Source organism: Argentina silus (assembly GCF_951799395.1).
Source record: "Argentina silus genome assembly, chromosome: Y".
NCBI lineage: Eukaryota > Metazoa > Chordata > Actinopteri > Argentiniformes > Argentinidae > Argentina > Argentina silus.
The window spans coordinates 37,678,494-37,703,130 of NC_139654.1; the positions used below are offsets into that span (position 1 = coordinate 37,678,494).

The 24,637-nt window shown below is 41.4% G+C and overlaps 1 pseudogene across 1 annotated transcript in view; it reads right to left on the bottom strand.

Annotated features, from left to right (window-relative positions):
• Window positions 1-24,637, bottom strand: part of LOC310824105 (cytochrome P450 3A27-like) — a 180,820-nt pseudogene that overhangs the window by 150,716 nt on the left and 5,467 nt on the right. The window contains exons 2-11 of the transcript in view: window positions 12,494-12,549; window positions 10,007-10,106; window positions 9,760-9,873; window positions 9,183-9,271; window positions 8,924-9,072; window positions 8,475-8,602; window positions 8,277-8,352; window positions 7,938-8,098; window positions 4,613-4,832; window positions 4,247-4,409 (exon numbers count right to left, since the gene is read on the bottom strand). The product of the transcript in view is annotated as a cytochrome P450 3A27-like (transcript). The remainder of the gene's footprint in view (window positions 1-4,246; window positions 4,410-4,612; window positions 4,833-7,937; window positions 8,099-8,276; window positions 8,353-8,474; window positions 8,603-8,923; window positions 9,073-9,182; window positions 9,272-9,759; window positions 9,874-10,006; window positions 10,107-12,493; window positions 12,550-24,637) is intronic.

A 24,637-nucleotide genomic window follows, 5' to 3' on the forward strand; every position in this document is an offset into this window, starting at 1 on the left:
TTGTTGACACGCCTTGAAATATAGCCTACAATTGTGGCCAACAGGTCAAATATCAGTGGCCATATAATGGGCACATTTTATTAACTGGAATCGGCCTGGTACAGGTAGGAGCCTATAGGCTAATAAGCAGAAGACCTCGGCAAAATTAAAATAGCCCTAATTCAATTCATGGGTTAGGTCTGGGTTAGGTCATTTAGGTCTCTCATAATAATAATAAAAAATATATTTTATTTGGAATGTGTTTTTCATTTGTAGCTGACAATTTCAAAACCTGTGCAGTTGAGTGCAATAGACACACGAACAAAAACACAAACAAAACACTAACAACAACAAGAGGACAGGACCTAAAGGAAGGCCTTTCTAAAGATGTGAGTTTTTAGGCATATAGAAATATCCAACGCTGAATTCGACTTAATGGGAATATCATCTCCTAGTGACAGATATCTCTCAGTGACATTTTTACGCGTCCCTTGTCCAAATGCTGTAAAGGTAGTCGGCCTATGCCGTCTCAAGTATTTACAAATACAAGTGTTATAAAACTATACTATATGTCAACTATACTACATCTCTGGCCTACATTAGCCTACCTCAGTCAGTAGGCTGTGTATAAGCGCCGAATCTTCCGGTTATAATCTCTTTATATCTCACTCTGGTAATACTGATTGCACAGGTTCAGGTTGCGTCTTAGCTCGTTATGCCACTGAACTAAAAGTTCAAGAACTTTGTGTATTATTGCAGAACATTCTCAATTCTGTGTACATATCAACGTCATAATGATACCAATAGCAACGCATTTTGGGTGGAATCCTAACTCCAAATCCGCGCGCGTAAATCTTGCATTCATGTCAATGGGAAATTGATTCGATTTACACGCGGATCGGATTCCACTGCAATACACATTTAAGTTTAAGTTCATTTGAATTTATAGTGCATTTTACCCACAATATACGGCTTACACAAAAGTAGCCTACAAGACAAATACAACATTTGAAAAAACATATTGCATAGAATCAAATTTGGGGATATACAGGTTTTTTTTCTTTATAAAGTACATTACAAACATAAAGTCTCATAAAGTACATTACAAATACGAAACAATTATTAGTCATATTTTTTATTAGTAATAATAATAAGTATTTTATATTTAATACAAAATAGATTAAATGGTGAAATTGGTGTGTATAAATATATAAAACTTGACTCATAATTCGTATAGTGCTGTTTTTGGAGTAATTACTAATTACTAGTAATTACTAGTGTGTGCGGACTGAGCTCCCTGTCCCGTCTTTCTGCTGTGGGGCAGCGGAGCACTCTTGCCCCATCGTTGCGAGGGGAACAACGTGAGCGTGTTTGGCGTAAGCAGGAAAAACCTCACGCAAATTATATTGGGTATGAATTCTGCCTAGCAACAGTTGGCGAAAAACTATTAAACGCTAATGTCGTTAACGTGGTCTGACATGACAGGAAATAATCATAAAGCAATTCAGTTCATCTACTGTACGTCTATCGCTAATGCTAGCTAGCTAAAGTTTTCACAATGAATCGTGTAGATTATTTGTTGACCATGCGGTTTAGTACATTGCCTTTGGAAGAGAAGTTGGAGATAAAACGTTTAGGGCCAACAGGAATGGTTTGACAAAAAGAGATGGCTAACCGCTACCACCTCGAAACATGCGCTGTTCTGTTTCCCATGTATGATTTTTGGTGGAGACTATTTGGGCATCGGCTGGATTCAAAGACATTATACATCTGTCAGAACAGAACAGACACCAGCGACTGAACGGCCTTGACATGATTTCCATTGAAAATGCATTGATCCAGGGACAGATGGATTTCAACAGTAAAGTCATCGAGAGGTTTGCTGAAGCAACGAACCGCCGCGCTACTTTCCTATTCAAGTGAGCAGGTCTGTTTGGACATGTATGACAAATGGACAATGCGCCGTTCACTGTAGACTATATTGCTTTTGTTTTGTAGTCATTTTAAACGTTATACTACCTGTGATATAAAGTGGAGGACTAAATGTTACGTATAGGCCTAATATCTAGACCGTTGATGGGCACACTTGTTACTTGTCGCTTTCAGAACCCTGGACTGGGCTCGGGCTGTATATTCATATAGTTCCGTTAATTAGCCTAGCCTACTTTCCGTGATTTAATGTGACTTTTGTAGTGTGTTATAGCCTCTGCACTGATGCTATTTATTTCACATTTAAAATAATACAATTGATAAAACCTGATTAAACTTTCCTACAAGTTAACGATGTGCCGAATGCTTGTATTTTGATTAAACATGCAAGTTATTGAAGACACGTGTCTGTCTCATCTTTTTACTTTGTTGCAGTATAGGCGTTCTGTGTCGCGCTGAAGCGTATGAAGTGTATTCAGTTATGGGGTTTACTGTACATACTTTTTCTCTGCACTGTTCCTGCTGCAGAGGATGCGTAAACGATTTTCCCATGTTGTTTTTTGGTTGTGGTCTGTGTTTATACATTTAGGCTATTAGTTGTATCCTACTTTTCAGTTTTACAAGTCAAATCTTATGACAGATGAGATGGCACTTCAACCGATAAAATGCAGGTACATTTTGACTACTGCTGCACTACGATACCCACAGATAGACCCAATACATTGGTAACTGCACTACTTATACAGCTCATATACTGCTTATACTGTTCATACTGCATTCTATATTTATTCTGCTTATAATGTTACTGTTAATACATATATTGCTTATACTGCACTACTTATACTGCTCATATACTGCTTATACTGCTCATATACTGCTTATACTGCACTACTTATACTGCTCATATATTGCTTATACTGCTCTACCTGTATATATTGTTCACATTGCACTTTTCTGCTTTTTTGCACTTCTGGTTAGACGCTAACTGCATTTCGTTGTCTCTGTACTTGTACTCTGCACAATGACAATAAAGTTGAATCTAATCTAACACCTATTTATTGTCATGTTTTGATGGCATGTTGTTCATTCTCATGTTATGATTTAGTTTGTGATTATACACACGTTTTTAGCGTGATGATAGAGACCCACTACCAGACGAGTACAAAACATGCACAAGTCACATGCAAATCCCTGCCCTGCAGACGACAGACAACAACTGTCTCTGTACAACTAGTCCTGGACCTCCACTATTAGACAGATACAAAGAGAGCAGCATACAGTAGCAGCAGAGCCCAGAGGCAAGGCGAGGCAAGGCAAGGCAAGGCAAGTTTATTTATATAGCACATTTCATACACAGAGGCAATTCAAAGTGCTTTACGTAAAATAAATAAAAAGGAAACAGCATGACATTTTTTTTTGAATAAAAACGCATAAAAGACATAAAAAAAGAATAAAAGTCACAGTGCATTTTAGGGTCACAGTGCAATTATTAGCGCCAATTTAGTTTCAATTTAAGGCAAAAGCGAAGCCCTTTTTTTTTTTTTTTTCCCATTTTTGAAAGTAGCCAGTGTTGGGGCTGATCCTAGATCTATGTGTAACATAATAACTGAGAGACCTGCAGCAGGGCAGGTCCTCATCACTGGCTGTCTGCTTTGAGCTGGTTGTCGTTGGACTCCTGGCAGCGGAACAGCAGCTTGAGTTTGATGGGCCGTATGGGCATCAGAGTGTTCTGTAGGTCCATCTCAATGGGGATCTGGTGAGAGTTGACACACAGTTAAAGTATGAAGGAACGAGTAAAACAGATGTCAGCGTTACACTATGAATGTTACCTAATACAGTGTCACTGTTACGTTCGGGTAGCATTGCACTATAAATTCAAATAAACTCAAACTCCTGGACAACCTCTCTTGGGTCAACATACATTAAAATGGCCCTATGAAGTCTCGAGGGAGTTTTGCAGAAATACAAATAGCTTTTTTTTAAATCTCACACTTCCATCATTTAGTAGGTAGCCTATACTGAGGATGATTGGCGCCTAGTACTGAAAAATGCAATCTGGGAAATTAAATGGGGAGTACATACTTATGCAGTACGCAAGTACAGAATTGTAGTATGGGGGTTCAAACCCGGGTCTCCCATGTGGAAGACACAAACGCTACTATTAAGCCAAGAGGACATCCTCAAGGTCTGAGGGCGACACTTCAGTTTACATGTCTCAGGCAGGGCTACCTCATCACCCGAGTGTGATTCCAAAATCACCTCTGCTACATATAGAAACGCAACAAAGTCATAGGTACAAAATTATATTTACAATCATTGTATCATTATTTTGTCTCACCTCTGTCTCTTTGCAGACGGTGAAGTTGAACCTCTGTAGAATCTCCACCATCGCCAGTTTCATCAATACCAGAGCGAATCGCATCCCGATACAGTTCCGTGGGCCCAACCCGAACGGCATGTAGGTGTATGGGTCGATGCTCTCCTTGTTCTCCTTACTGAACCTACACACGGAGAGTTCAGAGGAGGAGGGGTTAAAGAACATATCAATTAAATCACAGTAATATGATGGTTATACATGGTTGAAGAAACCTGTTTGTGTTTGGTCGTCGCATTTAGGTTTGTTTTATGGTTGTTTGTGGAACACTGCTCTTATCGTTGCTGTTGTGATTGATATTGTGGTTGTGGTTAAGATGTGGCCCATTACCTCTCTGGTTTGAACTCCTCTGGGTCTTCCCACACATCGGGGTCACGGTGCAAGGTCCAGATGGGTATCATGATGACCATACCCTTGGGGATGGTGATGCCGCATATCTCAACAGATTTCTTGGCGACTCTTTCAAGTCGATGGGGTACAACCTGAGAGACTCGTTGATCACGCTGTCTAGATAGTCCATCTGCATCAGAGCCTCGTACTGGATAGGAGCCTGCACAGGGATATTACACTCACATGAGCACTAGTGATTGGTCGTTCATGTAGCCGTAGCCCAGAACTAACTCTTTTTCGTCGCAAATCTGAAGAGCTGTTAGTTTTTTGTGTTTTTTGGGGGGGAAATGAACACAGTACTATACTTATTCTAATCTGCATAGCCTAATTTCATGACACCCGCATACAGAACGCCATTACTTTCAATGTACATGTGTAATAGTGTCTTGCTTTTTTGTTATACATGAATAAACAAAAAAATCGCTAAATAATGTTATCTTGATAGTTAGAAGAAAATACATTTAGATTCCACTGAACAATGTAAATGATAGATGTACACAAGGATCAATCAGAAGTCAAAATGCCACTAAACTGGGCTGCTTTTAGTGGATTGACTGCTTGGAATACTGAATGTGCTACAGTCTATTATTTCCTATCACAGTCGACAGACTACAAGAAAACTGTCAGGTGGTTCAAATGTGAATAACTTGGTATCCATTCCATTAACTGTGGCCGGGCAGCACCGAACAGCCCAGAGAACATTACCATGGTGCTTTTGAATATTAGGTCCCTATCTGGCAAAACCTTTATTGATCTTATCTCAGAGCGAAAGCTGCACTGTAATGTTTTTATCTGAAACCTGGCTAAACATGAATGCATGTCAGTCTATTAGAAGTGGGGAAAAATATATTTTCACTCTATTATTTATCTAGCCATGTCGCTGAGCAGATGAGAATTTCATGATGAATATGAATATGAATAGTACACCATCAACAGCTTCCTCCTGTGATAATGATTTAGCAACCAGCTTCAACACCAAACTAAGGGCAACTATCGACTCTGTAGCACCAGTCAAACTGAAAAAGGCTGTGGCCAAATTTAAAAGAATTTGCAGAAAGTCTGAGCGGACAAAAACTGCAGGTCCACCTTGATATTCTTCGAGAGCATCTTTCTGCTTTTAATAAGGCAATAAAAAAACGCCAAGACAGACGGGATCATTTCTCAAAATTGATAATGAATCATAACAACTCAAACAGTGCTCTTTTCAACGATTGACAGCCTTATAAATCCCGCCCACAAGACACCTGGTGATCTGCTCTCCACCTACAAATGTGAGGAATTTGCAACATACTTCTGAGATAAGAGAACCAATATTAGGTGAGGAGGATCACTCAGGCAAGACCTGAAGATGTGTTTGATGACTTGTTACCCCACCTTCCACCACACGGAAGCACTATGAACTCTTTTGCAGTGGTCATACAGAAATGCTCAGCAAAGTGGGGGTCTGTTCATCTGCACCTAAAACTACCATGGTGAAACCCCTCCTGAAGAAATGACTCTTCAGTCCTTAGCGATTTTAGGCCAATCTCCAACCTTCCCTTTTTAAGCAAAAAAATAATAATTCTTGAAAAAAAGGTGTTCAAACTGTTAAATAATCTCCTTATTCCCATTTGACATGTTCCAATCTGGCTTTTGTGCCGATCATAGCACTGAGATAGCACTATGTTGTTAAGTTATTAACTAGGTTCTTAATGACCTTAGAATTAATTAATTAATGCTGATGCCAAAATGCTCTTTGTCCTTGTCCTGCTGGACCTGAGTGCAGCTTTTGATACTGTGGACCATGATATCCTTATTGATAGACTTGAGAAGTGGGTTGGCCTCTCTGGTCCAGTTCTTAACTGGTGTAGGACCAACCTAACTGGCCATTTTGTTTCCCATTGGTGACCACACCTGTGGGGTTCCTCAAAGTTGAATTTTAGGGCCTGTACTCCTCGTCAGTGTCATCAGGAAGCACAATATTAATTACTGCAGTTACGAAGATGACACCCAGCTGTACATTTCTGTATCACCCAACAATTTCAGTTTGATTGATTTCCTGGTGAAATATGGATGTCACAGAACTTCATACAGCTCAACCAAGATAAGACAGAGGTACTAGTCATTCGAGCAAAAGCCGAAAGAGAGAAACTGTCTGCACACTTAAAGACACTACTTACAGTAACACTAAGCACCAGGCAAAACAAGGTGTCACCATTGACTCAGATCTTAATTTTGAAACCCATATCAAGAATGTGACTAAAACATATTTGTATCACTTAAAGAAGAGTAAGTAAGTTTGTCGGAAATCTGCCATCGTGGAGAAATTCTGTCTGAAGTTGTCCAAACAACAACATCCTCCCTAATAATAATATATCCCCCCGAAATGAACTTGCAGTGTTGGACATTAGCTGTTGTGTTTCTGCATGCGCACACGATTGGGAGAGGCAGCCACCAGAGAAAGGTCAGTCTACTCCCCTAGAACACCCCTGGCACTAACAACATGTTTATATGCAAACCGAATGTCAGGTAGGACACTGCATTTTAAAAAGCGTGTTTTCCGAACCAAAACAGCGTTCGTAAATGAAATATTTATTCATAAGGGATTTATTATAAGGGATCTTGTTCCCTGATCGCTACCGATTAAAGATAGTCATTACAACCGTTAGGAAGCTTTTAGAAAGCTTGAATATTACATGGACCTTTACAGAACACAGCTGTAAAGGTGCAACCTTTCCTCTCCCAGGCTGACACTGAGAGACGAATGCATGCTTGTATTACTAGCAGCCTTGATTACTGTAACACTCTCCTGTCTGGTCGACCAAAGAAAGCTCTTGGCAAATGATACAAAATGCAGCAGCACGTGTCAGATGGAGAGCACATATCACACAAGTCTCTGCACTGATTACCTGTTAGTTTTATAATTTATTTTAAGATAATTGTATTAGTTTAGAAATCACTCTATGGTCACGCACACCACTGCATGTCAGACATGCTTTTAAGGTATATACCCTGTAGATCCCTCAGGTCCTCAGGTACTGGCCTTTTAACTATTCTGAAGATTCCAACAACACCTATCTACTTCCTGTTTCAAATGAATAATACTGGGCAGAAGTCTGCACAGGGATGCTACAGACACATTAGCACACTGCAAAATACTGTCACCTATCTAACCATCTGTAGAAGTCAGGGGTTACACACTCATCAGTACCCTCTAAAACACTGTCACTATCATATTTCCTGTTCCACATGAATAGTACTATATAGGAGTCTGCAGAGGGGTTACCTTGTTGGGAAACACAGTGTCTATCTCCTCCTGCAGCTTGGTCATGATGTGAGGGTTGGTTGCCAGATTGTAGGCCAGGAAGGACAGAGAGCTACTGGTGGTCTCATAGCCAGCAAAGATGAACATCATTGCCTGGGATAAGATCTCATGGTCACTCAATCCGATGATGATGGGAGAAATGGGGTGGTAGGTGTGAGAAAGGGACGAAGTAGAGTATTTCCACGGTGTGTTTGTAGGTATAGGTGTTTGAGGCAGGTACTGTGTGTGTGTGTGTTAGATGCTAGTATACAGTGTGTATGTGTGTGTGTGTGTGTGTGTGTGTGTGTTTAAGGCAGGCACCTTTACTCTGCTCCTCTCCCTTTGAGTTGCTGTCTTTCTGCGAGTCTATCATCAGCTGCAGGAAATCTACCCGACTCTGGAAGCAGGCTTACGTCAGATCAAAATCACATGAGAACTACCAGATGCTACCAAATCTCTACAATTGTATTACACAATACTGGCTGAAGATCGTATATTTGATCAGTTATATTTACATACCTTCCTGGTGCTAGCCACGCGATTGGACTTGATCTTCTGAAAGACAGCGTAGAAGAAATCTGTGACCGAGGCAGGGAATAGGGATACCTCCATGTTTGCCATAACAGGACCCATGAAGGGGAAGAATGCTGGACGGACAGGAAATGCCACGGTTACAAACAGGAACAGGAAATACCATGATACGTGACTCCAATCCTATTCAATGCACAGCCCTGTCCAGAAACAACTCCTAGGCTCTATCCCTAGACACTTCTGTATCCAGTCCACTCAGATCTCCAAGTGTCCAGCATTTAGGAACTAGAGGTTGGTTCTGGACAGGGCCCATGTGTTTGTCAAATGAGTAGAGCGCAAACCATTGGCAGTGTGGTTTATGTCAGTCTAATCAATAAAATCGATAGCTTCATTTATTAAGCACAAAATGACTGAAAGCTATATGGGGGCAGTTGTACCGACTGTGAGGAACAGTGGGCTGAAGATGTCAAACTTGAGCATTTTCTTGATGTTGGTCACAAAGGGGTCGGAGGGGTTGTGGAGGGAGTCAATGTCGACACTGAATGAAGTACTGACGACCACATCCATACTGTATGGTCCAAAGAACCTGGAACACAACCACACAATCTCTGACCACCAGAATCACAACCACAAAATTAAAGGGGGAGTTCACTGAAATTACAAATTCACCTTATCGTCTCGGAGATAAATACTCACTCCTTTAGTTCAATGGGCTCATCGTTATCAGCCGTCTTCTTCAGATTGCTGACCAAGTTACCAGAGTGCTGCTTCATGATCCTGAGCATCTGAGTTGGGAAGGATACATGGAAAAATATCATGATTGATACGTGGATTAATATGTGCAAAACATATATTAATATCATGTTTGAAACAGGAATTATTTTAATGTTTATATAGCCTGAGAATATACATCCATACAGGATGCATTATGTATATAGTGAAAAAATAAGTGACTCCAAAGATGAACTATTATTCAATACTCTGTCATCTGACCACTGAACTTATCGAAGATAAGATCAAATATACTTTATTGTCCCAGATGAAAATTTGTCTTGGATTAATTAATTAAAGTTGCTGCTTCACACAACAACAAACAACAATGAATACACACTATACACATAGTACAAATCACACACACACTCTCACACACACACACACACACACACACACACACACACACACACACACACACGCGTCAGAGTTGTTAGTCATTCATTTATTTGTGTTGTATAAAGGAATGAATGAAAGAAGGAGAGGAGAGATGGGACTGTACCTCTTTGATCCGCCCACTGGTGAAGGAGGGAGACAGGACACTGCGGATCCGTCTCCATGCATCATGCTCAGCGATAAACACGGCGTCATACAGAGGCCCGTTGAGATAGATATTCTAGAAAAATTATTATTATTATATACTGCAAGATTAACCTAATATTAATAATGCTATAATAACAATGATATTATCTATTTAAGGAGCCCTTATGTTTTTTTCCCCATACAACAACTTCAATTTAGCGTATTACCCTCCTGTTAGTGAAAAGGGAGTAGCATTCCTTGATGAGGATGGTTTTGATCATGGCTGTGTCCATGATACACAGGATGGGCTGACGGCCATCATTGATCCTACAGACCAGCAAAAACAAAGATAGTTAGATATACACTCACAGAGCACTTTATGAGGAACACTATACTAATACTGGGTAGGGCCTCCCTTTGCTCTCAAAACAGCCTCAATTCTTCGTGGCATTGATTCCACAAGATGTTGGAAACATTCCTTTGAGATTCTGGTCCATGATGACATGATTGCATCACTCAATTCCTGCAGATTTTTCAGGTTCACTTTCAAGATGTGAATCTCCCGTTCTACCACATCCCAAAGGTGTTCTATTGGATTCAGATCCTGGGAAGGCCACTGAAGAACACTGAACTCATTGTCATGTTCATGAAACCAGTTTAAGACAACTTTTGCTTTGTGACATGGTGCATTATCATGCTGGAAGCAGCCATTAGAAGATGGGTCAATTGTGGCCATGAAGGGATGCACATGGTCAGCAACAATACTCAAATAGGCTGTGGCATTCAAGCGGATATATACCGTAGATAGAGACAGACAGACCCATCACAGATCCTGCACTCTTAGAAAAAAAGTGCTACCTAGAACCAAAAAGGGTTCTTCTTCTACTCTCCCTTTGAAGAAACCTTTTGGGTTCCATGTAGAACCCTTTTCCACAGAAGGTTATACAGTACCGTGCGAAAGTAATGGGACAGTGAAGCATTTTTTCTTCTTTTTGGAGTTGAAATGAGAACGTAGAGATTCTCATCTTTTATTTGATGTTATTTGTGTACATATTGGTTTATCATTCAGAAATTACAACATTTTTATGCATAATCCCCCTATTTCAGGCTACACTAAAGTGATGGGACAATTGGCTTGACAGGTGTGTTCGTCAGGTGTGTTCCATCACATAATTTGTGCAGTCTGCTATTGGTGTCTTGTCAACATGAGGACCAAAGAGATGTTATTGAAAGTCAGGGAAGCCATTATGATGCTGAAATATCAGAAAAAAATGAAACATAGCCAAAACCTTAAACCTACCAAAATCAACAGTTTGGAACTTCATTAAAAGGAAAGAAAGCACTGGTGAGCTAAGAAATCGCAAATGGCAAGGAAGACTTCCAGTGGATAACCAAAGAATGCTCACCATAATTAAAAAAAACAACTAAAAAAAACTGCCCCATAGATTAGGAACACTCTCCAGGAGGTAGGCGTCAATGAGTCAGAGACTACCATCCGCAGAAGACTTCACCAGCAGAACTACAGAGGCTACACTGCAAGGTGCAAACCACTACTTAGCCACAAAAACAGGCTGGCCAGGTTACGGTTTGCTAAAAAGTACCTAAAAGAGCCTGCAGAGTTCTGGAAAAACATGTACCGGAGAAAGTGTGGAGAAAAAAAGGAACTGCCCAATATTCACAGCATCCCACATCATCTGTGAAATATGGGGGAGGGGGTGTTATGGCTTGGGCATGTATGGCTTCCACTGTAACTGGCTCACTTGTCTCCTTTGATGAAGATGAATTCAGAAGTGTTCAGAAACATCTTGTCAGTCCAAGTACAACTTAATTGCTTAATTGCTCCAAACTCATTGGACGGCATTTCACCATACAGCAGGACAATGACCCAAAACATACTGCCATAGCAACTAGGAAATTATTCAGGGCCAAAAAGTGAATCCTATAGAATCCTATAGAACATGCATTTAATTTGCTGAAGAGGAGGGCAAAACATCCTAAAACAACAAACAACAATCGCTGCAATATAGGTCTGGCAGAGCATTACCAGAGAAGATACCCAGCGTCTGGTTGGGTCAATGGGTCACAGACTTTTGCACTTTTGCATACAAATACGAGTGCTTAATTTGGACATTTGCATAATGCAAAAGAAGAAAAAATGCTTGTCCCATTACTTACGCAGGGCACTGCAAATGGAACCCATAAGAGTTATTCAACCAAAGAATCCTTTTAGAACCCTTTTTTTCTTTATTTTTTTAATTACATTTTTGCCCTTTCAATGACATGGAGGGAAGACACAATCACTTCCGATTTGAATTCTGACATGTCGTGGCTCCTCTTTATTCATGCAGTTTGAGACGTGCTCAGAGGCAATATAGGAGCCTCAACCAATGAGAATCCAGGATGTTGTCAAACATTGGCAACGCACAAGTTGTGTTTGGGACCATACTACAGAATACTTAAAAGCTTAAAACTTAAATCGCTCAATAACAGATTCAAATTATTAATGTGGAAGCATGAAATTGTTGCTTGGGCAGTGTACTTGCATCAAGACAGATCATTTGTCTTGGTGTATGAGACCATTTCGTCGGTTGGATCGTCTGTGTTTGTGAAAATCGCACAGTGTCCGCCTGGTTTAAGAGTGTATACTGTAGACACTGAGAGATATATATATCCATCATAGTTAACAATAACCAGGATCAGTTTAGCAGACTCACCCCCACAGTTTCCCATATTTCTGGAAGCTCTCTGTGTCAAAATTGGTGAAACCACCCTGGGAACAAAAAACTAAACAAAAAAATAGCCAGATCATAAATGCTTGTCATAAACCTGAACTGTGGCTTAGTTTATGATGGCCCTTTTCCACTACAGACCGGCTCCCACTCCTCTCTTTTCGTTTTCGTTCAAAAGCTTTATTGCCCATTTTTCTGGGTAAAACAATTCATATTCAGCTCCCATGGCTTTCACCACAACAACACACATCATGGATGAGTCTACAATGTTGTTGTTTATGGGCTTAATCTCTACAAACCTTCTTATATCCCATCATCGTCCCGAGGAAAGGGATGGGTTTGAGACAAGGAATGCCTAGTTTTTTTAATATTCCATATGGCCAGTATCCATACCTGGTCAGAACAAATATAAATCAACAATCTGACTTGAAACAAAAGCAAAACGATCAAGTCATAGGTATCATTGAAACTGTTAGATAACTGTAATTATCAATACTATCATTTGTATGTATTATCACAACTAAAACTGCATGGAGCGTACAGTACAGCAGAGCTTGGAGTACCAGACATGAACACACACATCGGAGCTGTCACAGTGGTATACCTTGGATCACACACACACACACACACACACACACACACACACACACAAACACTGTCTCAACAGCCCCTTCCTTCACTCTCACTGTCTCTCTTTGTAGGTGGGTCAGGCTGCGTATTCAGCCTCTAAGGGGGGTATTGTTGGGATGACTCTACCAATCGCCCGAGACCTGGCACCCATGGACATCCGTGTGGTCACCATCGCACCCAGTCAGTAAACACACACACATACATACGCACTCTTTCACACACTCCCCCCCCACCCCCTTCCTCTCCATATCAGACAACCTCTCTCTCCCTCTCCTTAGGTCTGTTCTCCACTCCTCTCCTGGCGGGTTTACCTGAGAAGGTGCGTTCATTCCTGGCCCGCCAAGTGCTCTTCCCCTCGCGCCTGGGAGACCCTGCAGAGTTTGCCCACCTGGTGACATCACTGGCTGAGAACCCCATGATCAATGGAGATCAAACTGGATGGAGCTATCCGCATGCAGCCCTGAGAGAGAGTGAGTGTGTGTGTGTGTGTGTGTGTGTGTGTGTGTGTGTGTGTGTGTGTGTGTGTGTGTGTGTGTGTGTGTGTGTGTGTGTGTGTGTGTGTGTGTGTGTGATCCAAGGTATACCACTGTGACAGCTCCGATGTGTGTGTTCATGTCTGGTACTCCAAGCTCTGCTGTACTGTACGCTCCATGCAGTTTTGTTTTGTTTTGTAAACTGATCCAGTAATAAACTTCTAATGAGTTTGAGTCTCTCCTCCTCTGTGTCTGTGTAAAGTGAGGTCAGTAGGAGCTAATAGGACAAATGAAACAAGAATGAGCCTTATGAGGCAAGTGTACCTTCATTTGTCCTATTAGAAGTGAATAGAACGCCTGAACACAGGAAATGCTAAATGCTAAAGCTCTCATAACATCACACCTGCATCAGTGTGTGGCTTTATGTACATGTCATCCACAACATTTGAGTGAAGGGAAAGGGACACATTTCTTTTGGAATGGAAAGGAGTCGAGGTACAGTATCTTGGTATACACACGTTTGCTCCAGTTTTGTACCCATTGACTCTGACCCTGTTTGTGTAAGAGGCTAGGGCTGACCCATTCTGATTCAAGATGTTTGTGTAAAAAAGGTATTTATTGCATATATTGTCCACTAAAAAGCAGATGATGGTACAAGTGTAAGGGACCAAGTGCTCCAACCTCAGTCTAGCCTGAAGATCATTCCATATCTGAGGAGCACAGCAGCTAAAACGTTCTTCTCAATTCTGTAATCACTTGTAGCACATTAAATAGTAACAAGCTGCAAGTTTGATCGCCAATAAGTCGCCATAAAAGCAATGATGTGAGGTAAAATGGGAGTTTTAAAAGAACTGCTTTATATACAGATGAAATCCAATGATAAGCCCTTCTCAACGTCAAAGAATCCCAACCCACAGACAGATACAAAAGACAATGGTGGGTACAGAAAACATGCCTACAAATGAACTGCAGAGCAGAGTGATAAATCGGGTCTAGTGGTTTAAGAATTGAGGCTGTCGTGTGATTTTAAATTGTGTCACCATAATCACGAACAGGGAGGAGCGTTGCCAAGACAATCTTCCTCCTATTATCAAAGGTGAAGCAAGACATTTCTTTACAAAACAAGTACAAGTCTAACTCGCAAACTGTTGATCACTTTTTCAACATGTATTTTAAAAGTGTATCATCTATCTAAATGCCCAGGTACTTATAATGGGGAACTTGTTCAGTTTGGGTTCTTTTCAGGGTACAAATATGTTGATCATTGTAATCAATATTATGGGATATAGAGAAAAACATAACAGACCTCATGCATACCTCTTCAAATTAAGGTTTACCCAGATTGTTTCTAATCTAACCCATGTGCATACATGTGCCATGTTTTTTCTTCCTCAACTTGTAAATGTAAAAAACACAAACACCACCACTTTGTCTTTTTGTGGTGTTAGGAATACAGACCTCACAGATAAAAATGTTTTGATAAAGGTCATAAACCGAAACGTCGACACAATAAATAAGCAGAGGGAACAATCGTGTGTGCAGGAGTATTCATTTTTTTACATACCTTTTCTTCATAAACTCATCATCACTCAACATAGTTTACAGCTATGCAACTTGTAAAATACAGCATTTCAAACATGACACACAGTTTGCCTTTGAATATGACTTTAATGAAAGAGAATTGAAACGGCAAGTGTAGTTATAGTGGTAGTATGCAGGGTAGTTATTGTGGTAGTAAGTTTGGGATAGTTGTGGATTTCCAGAATTGTCTCTGTGTTGAAATATCTGAAAGAGAAAAATTGTCTTATCATTTGTATAGATAAAATCTAAATTATTTTGAGGTGATTTGAGAAGCCAAAAGGATCATGATTAGAATGCTCTGTAAGCAGATAATGGAGGGCATACCTGTATTTTGTTTCCCTTTATGGAAAGCCCTCTCCATGCTCTCTCTGGCAAACTCCAGGTTCGCCGCCATTACTCTTTTCTTTTCAGTCTTCTCCTTCTCTCTCTCCATTTCTGTCTTCATCCTCTTCACGACATCTTCTGTAATCTTTGTCATCAACTCTTTCACTTCCCTCTCCCTCCTTTCCACCATATTATTTATCATCCCATCCATCTCTTCTCTCATGCGTTTAACGTCATCTTCTTTCTCCTTCAGGATTTTCTCCATCTCTTTCTCGACCACTTCTACTCTCTTCATTGCCTCCAACTCCTTTTTCACCCATTCAATATCCTTTTCTTTCTCCTGTTCATTCCTGTTTCTCTGTCTCTCCTCCTCTGCCCATTTCATCACCTCCATCCTCTCTTTCACTTGTTTCACCTCCATTTCTTTCTCCTCCAGGATTCTCTCCATCTCTTTCTCGGCCTCCTCTACTCTCTTCATCGCCTCCAACTCCTTTCTCATCCATTCAAAATCCTTTTCTTTCTCCTTCTCACTCCTGTCTCTCTCTCTCTCCTCCTCTGCCCATTTCATCACCTCCATCCTCTTTTTCACTTGTTTCACCTCCATTTCTTTCTCCTCCAGGATTCTCTCCATCTCTTCTACTGTCTTCATACCCGCCTCCATCTCCTTTCTCATCCATTCAATATCGTTTTCTTTCTCCTTCTCAATCTTCTCCATCTCCCTCTCCATCTCTGTCTTCATCCACTTCACGACATCTTCTGTAATCTTTCTCATCTCCTCTTCCACTTCACTCTCCCTCCTTTCCAACATATTCTTTATCACATCCATCTCTTCTCTTACGTGTTTAACGTCACATTCTTTCTCCTCCAAGATTCTCTCCATCTCTCTCTCCATATCTTCGACTCTCTTCATCGCCTCCAACTCCTTTCTCATCCATTCAAAATCCTTTTCTTTCTCCTTCTCACTCCTGTTTCTCTCTCTCTCCTCCTCTGCCCATTTCATCACCTCCATCCTCTCTTTCACTTGTTTCACCTCCCTTTCTTTCTCCTCCAGGATTCTCTCCATCTCTCTCTCCATCTCTTCTTCTCTCTTCATACCCGCCTCCATCTCCTTTCTCATCCATTCAATAACCTTTTCTTTCTCCTTTTCAATCTTCTCCCTCTCTCTCTCCATCTCTGTCTTCATCCTCATCTCCTCTTTCACTTCCCTCTCCCTCCTTTCCACCATATTCTTTATCATCACATCCATCTCTTCTCTCACACGTTTAACGTCGCATTCTTTCTCCTCCAGGATTTTCTCCTTCTCTCTCTCCACCTCCTCTACTCTCTTCATCGCCTCCAACTCCTTTCTCATCCATTCAATATCCTTTTCTTTCTTCTTCTCATTCCTGTCTTTTTCTCTCTCCTCCTCTGCCCATTTCATCACCTCCATCCTCTCTTTCACTTGTTTCACCTCCATTTCTTTCTCCTCTAGGATTCTCTCCATCTCTCTGTCGACCTCTTCTACCCTTCTCTTCATCACCTCCATTGTTTCGGTCTCCTTCTCACTCATCTTTAATCTCTCTTCGCTCTTCTTTACCTCCTTCTCTCTCTCCTGCACCACCCTCTCTCTCTCCTCCACCTCCTTCTCTCTCCTCTTCATCTCATTTCTTGTTTTTTCCATCTCCCTCTGGAAAGTCTCCTCCATCTCCTTTGTCACTTTCTCCACCTCCTCCACCTCTTTCGCCTTTATTTCCAACTGGACAATCCTCTCCTCCAAATCCTTTTTGTTATTTTCCTGCGTCTTTTGAATGCGACTGAGTATTGCATTGCATTCATTCACTTTCTCAGTGTCTCTATCCAACACTTTCCTCTTCCTCTCCATATTATCTTTAAGATGGTTGACTATCTTCCTCTTCCTCTCCACCATTTCTCTGTCCTTGTCCACCATTTCTCTGTCCTTGTCCACCCTCTCTCTCTCCTCCTTCAGCCTCTCCTTCTCTGCATCGGTGTGCTCCTTCACCTTATGCAGAAGGTTTTGGGCTCCCTCCACCTCTTCCGCTCTCTCCTCCATCTCCCTCCTCCAACCCTCCTTCTCTTCCTTTCTTTCTTTAGCCATTCTGGCCCTCTCTCTCGTGTGCCTGGCCCGTCTTGATGTCCTCTGTGGGAGTGGGGTGTAGGCTGCGAAAGCTGCCGGTCCTGCTGCCTCCATCATCAGGGCAGCCTGATCCTCTTTACACTCCTGTGGACATACAGTGAACACACTACAGGTGCAGTCTCGAGAATGTCTTCCTGACGCCTTTACGCATACAGCTTTGTGATGCTTAGACAGTAATGACATAATTCATGTTTACATTTCTTTAATTTTCGACGCATTGTCGTTATTCGTGACGCATCAATGACCAATTGATTATCTGGCAATGCAATGAAAAAAGCGTGTGGAAAACAGTCGTTAATGATGTAGTGGAATTTAAATCATGGTATTTTGAAATAACATACCGTTAACCAGAGCTGTTGATTCATTCAGAGACTTTATTCACAGAGAACAAAGCCGGGTCAGGTTTGCAAAGTTGAACACACTTTTCACTTCCGTTACCTGTCTTTTTATAGACTTCACATAGGTCAACAACCTTCATTCAACAAACGTCTACTTCCTGTTTACATACACCAATAATATTCAAGAACTACATTTCGTCATCCCGGGGCTACGCCCCCTTTGGCTTGGCGCCGATCAGTCTACTGTAGAGATCAATTGATCTAGGCTGTTTTCTAAAGCCCTTTTGTCTTGGCTGTTTACAACTGTGTTTATCACCCATCCATCCTGTCCCCAGATCACCTGATCATGTTTACACAGCTGTATACCACTCTACTTCAAAGCATCCATACCCCCTAGTCAGCCCCCACCTAAGTGATCTCACCCCTCTGAGATGTTCCAGGACCATCTGGTGTCCTTGTGACCTTTTCCCCTAGGTGTGGGATTACTAAGGCTGGTATTTGTCTTTAAATTTACTATATATTCCCCCCTTTGGGACTTAATAGTCCCACATCAATGACACAGCAATAAAACATATAAGTGATTTCAAGACAACATACATAGGCGACTCACAGAAGTAAACATAACCTGTATGACATCAACAGCATGACATTCTATTAGCTCCTGGGGACACGCCTCCTTTACAGGTGGGGGCGAAAAACCCATTCTTTCATTAGGGAAAATTCCCCCACGGTTCTCACCATATCCAATCATTGAGCAACCACTTTACAGGTCTGCAAACGAGCACCCGTCCCCATGAGCAACAACTAAACTACATTTAAATGATTACACAAATTGTTAATAAAAATAAAACAACATACAACACATCAACCTATAATGGGACTTTATGTCCAACACAGGGGACCATCCCCTGTCTCTGATCCATAGCCATCCCATTGTGTCTCTATGCATACATTCAACATGGTCATTCTATCAGTACTACACACAATAATTGTCACACATAAGACTTTAAAACACGTCAATGTCCATTCAAATTGTCAATATTCCCAAAGGGAATATAGTCCTTGTATGGCCAGGGTTTCGTCTTTCTTGAGGATTGTAGCAATGCTTCTCCCATGTAGGTGTAGCTGTTAGCGCTGGCTAGTCCTGGCTGGGAGTGTAGACGATCTCGTCATCATCGGATGAGGGGGCAGAAGACTCACTGCTGCCTCCCCAGTCGAGAACAGGATATAGGTCTAGTTGGCCTCCCATTCTGTTGAGTGCCATTGGAGCTATCCCTCTGGTTACACTCATCTGCTTAATTGTGCTCTGTATAAAAAAGGATCTCAAAACAGGCATTATACAACAAAATAACAGTCCTAACACTACAATCACTATCACAACCATTATTCCCATTTTCGCCAACATTCCTCCCCATGATCCTAGGATGTTGTCAAACCAGTCTAATTTCCCAAAGTCTGTGCCCTCATTCCTTCTGTGCTCCTGTACGATCTCACCCATTCCTTCGTCTTCTTCTCTGGTTTGCCTGAGTTCTTGCCTCGGGACCCTGGTGCTGTGGTTCTAGTGGTACCAGGTTAGGCTCCCTCGATCTTGTATTGCAGTGGGGGTGGCTCTCACTACCTCGTACAGTCCCTCTCTCCTTGGCTCGTTCCACTTCCTTCTGAAGACTTTGATGTACACCTGGTCTCCTGGAGTTCTCGGATTGGGCAGGGGTGTCTCCGGCTCCAGCTGCTTGTCTTTTTCCTGTGAACATATAACTTTGTGTATCTCAGTTAATCAATTCATATATTGTATCAATTCTATCTGGCGTTGTTCAAGCGGTGGTCCTTTGTAAGGTCCTCTTATTGTTGCATGGCAATGGCATGGGTCGACCCGTAAGCATTTCATGCGGCGTTAAATTCGTGTTTCTGTTAGTCTGCATGCGATAGTTCATTAATACAAGTGGCAAGCCATTTACACAATTAAGCTTTGCGCTGGCACATATCTTATTCAGCTTTGTTTTGAGGGTACCATTTATTCATTCTACCATTCCTTGTGATTGTGAATGGTAGACACAACCCAATCTTTGCATTATTCTTAACTGCTGTATGACTTGTTTCACAGTTTTCTGAATAAATACTGCACCATTATCTGAGCTAATCTCATTAGTTATTCCAAATCTGGGTATTTCTTCTCTTGTTAGAAATGTAACCCCTGTTCCCTGCTTCTGCCCATCTTCTGAATCTATCTATATCAACAAGCATGTATCTCTTCCCAATTACCTTTTTTATCATGTCTCCATATTCCATTACCAAATTTGTAATTTAAATGTTTTTAATAAATTAACCTATAAGTTTAAATGCATTTTCTACCATTGCCTGTACATAGGGTGCCCAATACCCTTGGATTTTTATCTTTCTCACAACTTCCCCCCTTGCGCAATGGTCAAAACCATGCGCACCAGTGATCAAAAATCCCCAGTAGCCCAGTAGGCGCTACTATAGTACCCTCATATGATCTCCACAATCCTGTAGAGTCCACCTTCGCCCCCCTTCAGAGCCACATGGATTGCTCAAATGGCCCTGCAATCCGATGCATGCGTATCATATCCTCTAGTTGCGTTATTGGTTCTATTTAATTGATTATCTGACTTTTCTTTCATCTGAACCTGTTGTTCAACCAATATGGCTACTTCCTGTGGTATATATTATTTTTATGAATTCCTTATCCGCAAAATGTTTTACCAATGGGTTACTTGTTTCTTTCCAAATACTTTTTAATGTGGTTCTCATCATTGGTCCCAAGACTCTTGCTCTATACCCTTTATTTACCATTTATGACCCATGATGAGCAGCATTAGGTCTATTATACCACTTTTGTACGAATTCTAATTCATCTATTTGTATAGCTGCTCCCTGTTTTCCCCTATAATATATTGTGACATTAATGGGACAACCAGATTTTTGGTTTGCTCCTGCCAGATTTGTTCTTGGCAGGAGTTGCAATTTAAGTCAAATCGTGGTCTCCTTGCATCTGGCAATTGGGCTTCAATAAATTTTCTCCATCTTAACCAATTTTGCTCTATTTCATAATTTATTTCCCTTAACCAGTAAACATTTGCGCTTGCAGTTATTGGTATTTCTTGTATCTTTATTACCATATTATCTACATATACACCTTCTGGGGAACACCATATTTTCATCCCCAGCATGCATATTGCATCCCTCCCCAAGAGATTCACCGGAGTCCGGTCAGAGATCAGTATGGGCAGGGTTGTGGCTCTATCTCCTATCTTCTATTTGAACCTACAGCATTGGTTCTTGATCAGCTTCTGTGGTTAATACTGGAAGCTAGTAACCATAATTTAGTCCCCTATATGGATTGGCCGGTCCTTGTGGAGGCCTCTGCTGTTGCTGACTATAGCCCTGTTTACTATTCTCCCTCGATTTCGGATTAGTACAATCCCTTTGGAAATGTCCAGCACATGTCAGATGGACCTTTTGGGTTTGTTCTTTGGAACCGTCCTTGGGGTCTCTTTCTGCCCTTCCCTGGCTTAAACTGCTGGGGCTGCTGCGTATGCACCTGAACTACAAGTACGGTGGGTTGCTCTTGTCCCTGAGGTCTCAGCACTGGAAGTGGTTCTGGTATGGCTCTGTATGGAACTGGTTTCTTGGTTTCGGCGCCCATTACGCCTTGTTTTCGTTTTGTGAGTTCCCCCAGCTGGAGCTGTGTTAACCTTCTCTGGTCCCCCTTTTCTTGCTCCTTTAGCCTTGACTCATCCTTGTGTGTTTTGGACGTGAGTCCCACCACATCCTCTAACCTGCTTTTCACCGGAGGGGACATGGCATCTACCACTGCGGTTCTGAACAGAGTTGTCATCAGTGGGTCTCCCTCTGGGTCTACTTCAGTCTCTAGTTTCCACTTCTTTGGTTGCTGGTGCAGGTATGTGGCAGGATCCTCAGTCTCTTCCAGTGGGTCTCCCTTCAGGGTCTTAATATCCATCCTTTGTGGATATTCTTCTCTCAGGGTTGTCCACCTCTCATTTCTGGTCTGGTCAAATGACATCCCATCGGCTCTGGTATTGTCCTTTGCTTCTTTCAGTCCACAGCTTATGAGAACGTCTTCCATCTTTGCCTCCCCCAGTACCTTGGCCAACAGGGCTATGAGGTCTCCCACCGCCAGCAGTTTCCCTGCAGTCTCTTCCTCAAGGCTTCTAATCCCTTTACCTGCTCCATCATGTATGTTAAGTAATCCGCTAACTATTCCCTGCACATCCTGCATACCCCAGGGCACATAGTGTCCTTGATTTCCTTTTATCAGGATGGGGCAATGATATCTATCTGGGTGACCTATCTTTTCCCTATTCCTCAACTCTCGTTCAGTATTCCTGGATCTTTCCTCATGTCTTCTCCTAATATTTCTCTCTTACTCCGGCTTCCAATGGTTTAGTCCTCTTCTCTTGCCTTGACTCTGACCTCCACACACCTTTTTCTAATTTTGCATAACAATCCAGCTCTATGGGGCTTCTAGATCCCCTTCTCACTTCACTTCCCTTCTCTTCTTTTAACATTGCTTCTCCTTCTGTTTTGAACAATTTTAACATATCTATTTCTCTCTTTCTTGACTTTACTCGAGTTTTGGGGTTTCTTATCAGTGTTCCCATTTCCTTACCCACTGCAACATCAAATGTCCCTTCTTTTGGCCACTTAGTATAATTCTTACTGGTTAGTTTTTCCCATTTTTCTGACAGCTCTTTTATTTGGTTATTTAAAAGAGGGTTTTTATTCTCTAATATTTCTACTGGAGTTACCAGGGTAATCCCTTTCTCCATTTTTCCTTTTGCAGTAATTATTTTTTAGGGTTATTGTAAAATGTCTTACTTTTCACTCTTTTCTGTAATTTTTCAAAAGAGAACAATATTGTATTATTGGTTATCTAGGATTCTACTGTATAATTAAAGAAATATGTTAGGCAACCACTTTGGACTCAACTTGAGATATCCTAATCACAATTGGTGTCTTACACCTTGGGAATCAAATATAGATATAACCAACAACTTATGTACTTGCATGTATGTATATGTGTTTGAGAATGTGGTTGTATGTATGACAATGTATGAATGAGTATGTGTCTATATTGGTATAATTATGTGTATGTGTCTATGTCTTTATGGGTAAGACTCATGTACGTGTTCCACCGCGGAGGCCAAAGGTCCAGGGCGATCTATACAAATTTTCTATACTAAAAGCACGAATTCTGCTTACTTTGTTTTTGAGCTCATTAAATTTGTATAAATTGTCCGGTCCCCTTCTCAACGATAGTTCACGATGCGAGCCTTATTTATCCATCCTGTTCGTGACGCCAAATATGTAGTGGAATTTAAATCATGGTATTTTGAAATAACATACCGTTAACCAGAGCTGTTGATTCATTCAGAGACTTTATTCACAGAGAACAAAGCCGGGTCAGGTTTGCAAAGTTGAACACACTTTTCACTTCCGTTACCTGTCTTTTTATAGACTTCACATAGGTCAACAACCTTCATTCAACAAACGTCTACTTCCTGTTTACATACACCAATAATATTCAAGAACTACATTTCGTCATGCCGGGGCTACGCCCCCTTTGGCTTGGCGCCGATCAGTCTACTGTAGAGATCAATTGACCGAGGCTGTTTTCGAAAGCCCTTTTGTCTTGGCTGTTTACAACTGTGTAAACACCCATCCATCCTGTCCCCAGATCACCTGATGATGTTTACACAGCTGTATACCACTCTACTTCAAAGCATCCATACCCCCTAGTCAGCCCCCACCTAAGTGATCTCACCCCTCTGAGATGTTCCAGGACCATCTGGTGTCCTTGTGACCTTTTCCCCTAGGTGTGGGATTACTAAGTCTAGTATTTGTCTTTAAATTTACTATAATGACAGATTTGAGAAGCACATTTCTTCAATGGTGGCCGCATGGCATTCCTGTGCAGGTGACAATGGTCATTTTTCAAAACGACAAGGATATTTAAACACCTGATTATTTGTTTGGTATGCTCTATGGCCTCGGCTACAGACCTCATCGAAGTGACACTTAGATATCTTAGGGTGTACATATCAAGTCTTCCCAAATGGTCTAGCGGATAGGAATCTGCCTTTTAACGCAGGGCGGCCCGGGTTCGATTCCCGTCATGGTAAATGATTCTTGTAGAAAAATAAAATGAGTCACAACGTGTGCAACAGAACAGTTCGAAATCTCTTTACATTTGCATCGTCATGAACATGAGTTATATCAGGCTAGCTCATTTTTTCTTTGTTCATTTTAAGTGTAGAAACAATATTTCGTTTGTGACCATTTTTTTCTGCCGTTTTGACAAGTCTCATGACTAAAGAACACAAGGCTGTCTGCTGAAGGACGCTTGACTGTAGATTTTTGCTTCGTGTCAAAAGCACTCCCTGACGCACACTTTTTCAAAGCAGGTGAATTCATCAGATCTGTTTGAAACATTGCATTTCATCCAGTCAATACGACTGCTTAGATACTCGCAGCACAGTTGCCCCCTATAAATTGCCCATGAGCGCGGAGCTTGTCTTTGTCAATGTAACAACTTTGCTCCATCAAGGGGAGCCGCCGGTTCGACGCCCCTGTAAGCACATGTGTCTCCAATTTGTAGCCCTATGGAAAA